Source organism: Salvelinus alpinus, chromosome 8, assembly GCF_045679555.1.
Source record: "Salvelinus alpinus chromosome 8, SLU_Salpinus.1, whole genome shotgun sequence".
Classification (NCBI taxonomy): Eukaryota; Metazoa; Chordata; class Actinopteri; order Salmoniformes; family Salmonidae; genus Salvelinus; species Salvelinus alpinus.
The window spans coordinates 57,403,976-57,409,975 of NC_092093.1; positions in this window are offsets into that span (position 1 = coordinate 57,403,976).

Below are 6,000 nucleotides of genomic sequence, written 5' to 3' on the forward strand. Positions count from 1 at the left end.
GGTTGTCATGCCACTGTGGGGGTGGAGGGACACAGGGTGACACTGCAGGACACTCTCCTCTGTTTTTCCAGGCAGGAACACCACTCTCCCCCTCTGAGGTAAACAACAGAAGTAAGGTCACTGGTTCCTCAGCTCTTACAGTTAACATGTTTAAAGGTGAGTTGGGGGCCAAATGATTTTCTCCAGCAGAAATGCCAAGAGTGAAATACAGTGACAGTATTTCCTTCTGGAAGATAGTGAAAAATGAATATTTCACAATATAGTAGACTTTTCACATAAGTCCCTCAGTAAACAACTGTACCCAGATGTCTCGTTTGTGACACACAGGTTTGAGGCCACACACACACTATTACGCATACACACACACACATTCATACACATGCACACACACACCAAAAAACATGACCTAATAGATATGCCACGCTGTGTGTTTACACACATTCTCATCCGTCAAAATATGACGGGACCCATTAGGACGACTCCACACCGCCGAGAGCTAACTGTTGACGCAGCTCCGGCATCAATCCATTTCCCCCCCTCTCTTTTGACGCCCAACCTTAAAATATTAATTTTGTCAGAATGGTGATGATCCAGGTTGCTCTCGGGGGGGGGGGGGGGGGGGGAGAGCTGCAGTTGTTACAAAGCCAAATCAGTGGTTCATTTAATTAGACAGCCAATCTGTGCGGCCGTCTGCTCAGTCCTGACTGACTGGGGGTTGGAGTGTGTGAGGCCGAGGGCAGCGGAAGACAGGCGGTAGGAGAACACACGCAGCATCCACTATTCCTAGATACCAAATAAAGAGGGGAGTTAGCATTGGTGCTAAAATTAAAAGAGGGAATAGCAGTTGGGGCGCATGCTCATTTGGAGAAAAATACTGTGGGGAATTTAGCATTGGTGCTATCTGGGATAATCATAATAGTCATGGCCGATGCTCATTTGGTGCTACTTTGAAAGGAGAATGGAGTGCTTACCTATTGGCTGTAGCACCTTGGTGTTGTGTCTGTGTGTAGCATTGCTAGGGAGGTGTAGTGAGGCGGTTCCTTTCCCCTCACTCTGAGTCACAAGGGAGAAGAGTAGCGTGCTAACCTCTACCCTATTCTGTCCCTTCCTGCTATCTCTCTCTCCCCTGCGTGAGTACAGGGTGTGTGTGTGAGTGCATGGTGTGTGTGTGTGTGTGTGTGTGTATGGTGTGTGAGTGAGTGTATGGTGTGTGAGAGCCCGCCGTCAAGGAATCGTCCTCTGTCCAGATGTAGTCACTGCCACCTAGGGAGACACACACAGGGACCCCCTGTCAGACTCAGCACAGACCCCCCAATACACACACAGAGATGGATGTAGGCATACACACACATACCTGTTAGACACTGTCAGGAGCTTGTCAAAGCAGTCAAAGTTCACTCCCCCTCTATACCAACACACAGAGAGAGAGAGAGAGAGAGAGAGAGAGAGAGAGAGAGAGAGAGAGAGAGAGAGAGAGAGAGAGAGAGAGAGAGAGAGAGAGAGAGAGAGAGAGAGAGAGAGAGAGAGAGAGAGAGAGAGAGAGAGAGAGAGAGAGAGAGAGAGAGAGAGAGAGAGAGAGAGAGAGAGAGAGAGAGAGAGAGAGAGAGAGAGAGAGAGAGAGAGAGAGAGAGAGAGAGAGAGAGAGAGAGAACAGGGTTTAGTGACACATAGCTGCACAAATGCTCACTTCAATTATGACTTGCCTATCTTGTGACCACAGCTCAGTTCTCTTAAAGAATTAACAGTCAACAGCAATCCCCTGCCTCACATCCAAAGATGAGCATCTCCCGAAAAGGGTAAGCAGGTAAGAATGCTGAGGATCAAGTTGCAGGACACAAACAAAACTCACCTAACTAACAAAACCATTGACTTATAACTTATGACTTATGTGTCTACACTCGTGTCATTTTTTGTTGTTGAGACATATGGACACAAGAAAAGGAGAGATCATTGGTATGCTTAGCATTCTTAGTTGCTATCTACAAGGATATTGGAAATGTTTCAATGCTATAATTCAGCAATAAGGCAAGAGAGTGTGTGGTATATGGCCAATATACCTTGGCTAGGGCTGTTCTCAGGCAGGATAATTGCTTGGGGGTTCTTGGCCATATACCAAGAACCCCCAAGCTATTATAAACTGGGTACCAACATAACTAGAGCAGTAAAAAGACATGTTTTGTCATACCCATGGTACATGGCCTGATATATCACTTCTGTCTGTCAGCCAATCAACATTCAGGACTCGAACCACCCAGTTTATAATGGATAACATTACCCTTTCTCTTTCACTAGTCCTGTGGGGACTGATGGTGCAGCAGGTATGGGAGAAGGGAACTGGTTGTGCCAGGGCACCGGCATACACACATCCCCTGGTGACGTCGTTGTTTGTACGTGCCGGGATCTGCAGCTGCACCTGTAATGCACCGCTCTCCTCTATTATGGCAACACAGGGAGCCAGCAGAGCGTATAACATGTTATGTAGGTCATGTAACTCGAATGCATCCATGTGTGAAGATCATGGAGCCTCTCTGGCTGATAGATCATGGAGTCACTCTAGCTGATAGATCATGGTGCCTCTCTGGCTGATAGATCATCGAGCCTCTCTGGCTGATAGATCATGGAGTCACTCTAGCTGATAGATCATGGTGCCTCTCTGGCTGATAGATCATGGAGCCTCTCTGGCTGATAGATCATGGAGCCTCTCTGGCTGATAGACCATGGAGTCACTCTAGCTGATAGATCATGGTGCCTCTCTGGCTGATAGATCATGGAGCCTCTCTGGCTGATAGATTATGGAGTCACTCTAGCTGATAGCTCATGGAGCCTCTCTGGCTGATAGATCATGGAGTCACTCTGGCTGATAGATCATGGAGCCTCTCTGGCTGATAGATCATGGTGCCACTCTGGCTGAAAGATCATGGAGTCACTCTGGCTGATAGATCATGACGCCTCTCTGGCTGATAGATCATGACGCCTCTCTGGCTGATAGAGCATGATGCCTCCCTGGCTGAAAGATCACGGTGCCTCTCTGGCTCATAGATCATGACGCCTCTCTGGCTGATAGATCATGACGCCTCTCTGGCTGATAGAGAATGATGCCTCCCTGGCTGATAGATCACGACACCTCTCTGGCTGATAGATCATGGCGCCTCTCTGGCTGATAGATAATGACGCCTCTCTGGCTGATAGAGCATGATTCCTCTCTGGCTGATAGATCATGCAGCCCCTCTGGCCGATAGATTATGGTACCTCTCTGGCTGATAGATCATGGTGCCTCTCTGGCTGATAGATCATGACACCTCTCTGGATGATAGATCATGATGCCTCTCTGGCTGATAGATCATGGAGCCTCTCTGGCGGATAGATCATAGAGCCTCTCTGGCTGATAGATCATGGATCCTCTCTGGCTGATAGATCATGACGCCTCTCTGGCTGATAGATCATAGAGCCTCTCTGGCTGATAGATCATAGAGCCTCTCTGGCTGATAGATCATGGATCCTCTCTGGCTGATAGATCATGATGCCGCGCTGGCTGATAGATCATAGAGAATCTCTGGCTGATAGATAATAGATAATCTGGCTGATAGATCATTATTCCACTCTGGCTGATTGATCATGGAGCCTCTCTGGCTGATAGATCATGGATCCACTCTAGCTGATAGATCATGACACCTCTCTGGCTGATAGATCATGACGCCTCTCTGGCTGATTGATCATGGAGCCTCTTTGGCTGATAGATCATGGTGCTTCTCTGGCTGATAGATCGTGGTGCCTCTCTGGCTGATAGATCTTGGTGCCTCTCTGGCTGATAGATAATGGAGCCTCTCTGGCTGATAGATCATGGAGCCTCTCTGGCTGATAGATCATAGTGCCTCTCTGGCTGATGGCACCTGTTATTAGAAGCATGTGTAAGTCTGCCCTCTGCATCACACACACAGTCTCTGACAGACACACACACAAAGGTACAAGGTGGGGGAACGTTGAGGAAAGACGTACAGGTCGACACACAGACTTGAGTGCACACACACACACAAACATACATGCACAGGGCCGTACACACACTGAAAAGCCATCCAAAATCAGACATAAACACACATACACAAAAACAAGCTTATTATTATCTATCTTCTCTATTAATTCAAGGCTTCAAGGGTCCTCCAGGCTTTTCTTACCAAGGAGAGAGTAAAAGAGAGAGAGAGAGAGAGAGAGAGAGAAGAGTCCCCTCAGCCAGCTGGTCCTGAGGCTCAATTCACTAATCACTACCAACCCAACAAAGCTTCAGGACAGCACTCATAAAATCTGTCCCAGCCAAATTATCAAGATGCAAAAATAAATATATATCACCTACTGGAAAGAAATGTCAATGCTAATTGGTTCTAAACAGACAGCACACGGTGGCGGACTATCTGACCACTGTGACTGATAGAAAACTGAGGAAAACACTATGAACAGGCTCAGTGAGCACAGCCTGTCCATAGAGACATGTCACAGCCTGGCCATAGACATGTCACAGCCTGGACATAGAGACATGTCACAGCCTGGACATAGAGACATGTCACAGCCTGGCCATAGACATGTCACAGCCTGTCCATAGAGACATGTCACAGCCTGGCCATAGACATGTCACAGCTTGGACATAGAGACATGTCACAGCCTGGACATAGACATGTCACAGCCTGGCCATAGAGACATGTCACAGCCTGGACATAGAGACATGTCACAGCCTGGACATAGAGACATGTCACAGCCTGGACATAGACATGTCACAGCCTGGCCATAGAGACATGTCACAGCCTGGCCATAGAGACATGTCACAGCCTGGACATAGAGACATGTCACAGCCTGGACATAGAGACATGTCACAGCCTGGACATAGAGACATGTCACAGCCTGGCCATCGGGGACAGGCTGGCCATAGAGACTGGTTGTCTCAGGCAAACCAGGCTGCTCAGAGAGGACAGGCTGGTACATAAAAGACCAGTTATCACAGAGAGGACAGGCTGGCCATAAAGACCGGTCGTCACAGGCAAACCTGGCTGCACAGAGAGGACAGGCTGGCCATAAAAACTGGTCATCACAGGCAAACCTGGCTGCACAGAGAGGACAGGCCATAAAGACCGATCGTCACAGAGAGGACAGGCCATAAAGACAGGTCGTCACAGAGAGGACAGGCCATAAAGACCGATCGTCACAGAGAGGACAGGCCATAAAGACCGATCGTCACAGAGAGGACAGGCCATAAAGACCGGTCGTCACAGAGAGGACAGGCCATAAAGACCGATCGTCACAGAGAGGACAGGCCATAAAGACCGATCGTCACAGAGAGGACAGGCCATAAAGACCGATCGTCACAGAGAGGACAGGCCATAAAGACCGATCGTCACAGAGAGGACAGGCCATAAAGACCGATCGTCACAGAGAGGACAGGCCATAAAGACCGGTCGTCACAGAGAGGACAGGCCATAAAGACAGGTCGTCACAGAGAGGACAGGCCATAAAGACCGATCGTCACAGAGAGGACAGGCCATAAAGACCGATCGTCACAGAGAGGACAGGCCATAAAGACCGATCGTCACAGAGAGGACAGGCCATAAAGACCGATCGTCACAGAGAGGACAGGCCATAAAGACCGATCGTCACAGAGAGGACAGGCCATAAAGACCGATCGTCACAGAGAGGACAGGCCATAAAGACAGGTCGTCACAGAGAGGACAGGCCATAAAGACTGATCGTCACAGAGAGGACAGGCCATAAAGACCGGTCGTCACAGAGAGGACAGGCCATAAAGACCGATCGTCACAGAGAGGACAGGCCATAAAGACCGGTCGTCACAGAGAGGACAGGCCATAAAGACAGGTCGTCACAGAGAGGACAGGCCATAAAGACAGGTCGTCACAGAGAGGACAGGCCATAAAGACCGATCGTCACAGAGAGGACAGGCCATAAAGACCGATCGTCACAGAGAGGACAGGCCATAAAGACCGGTCGTCACAGCTAGAG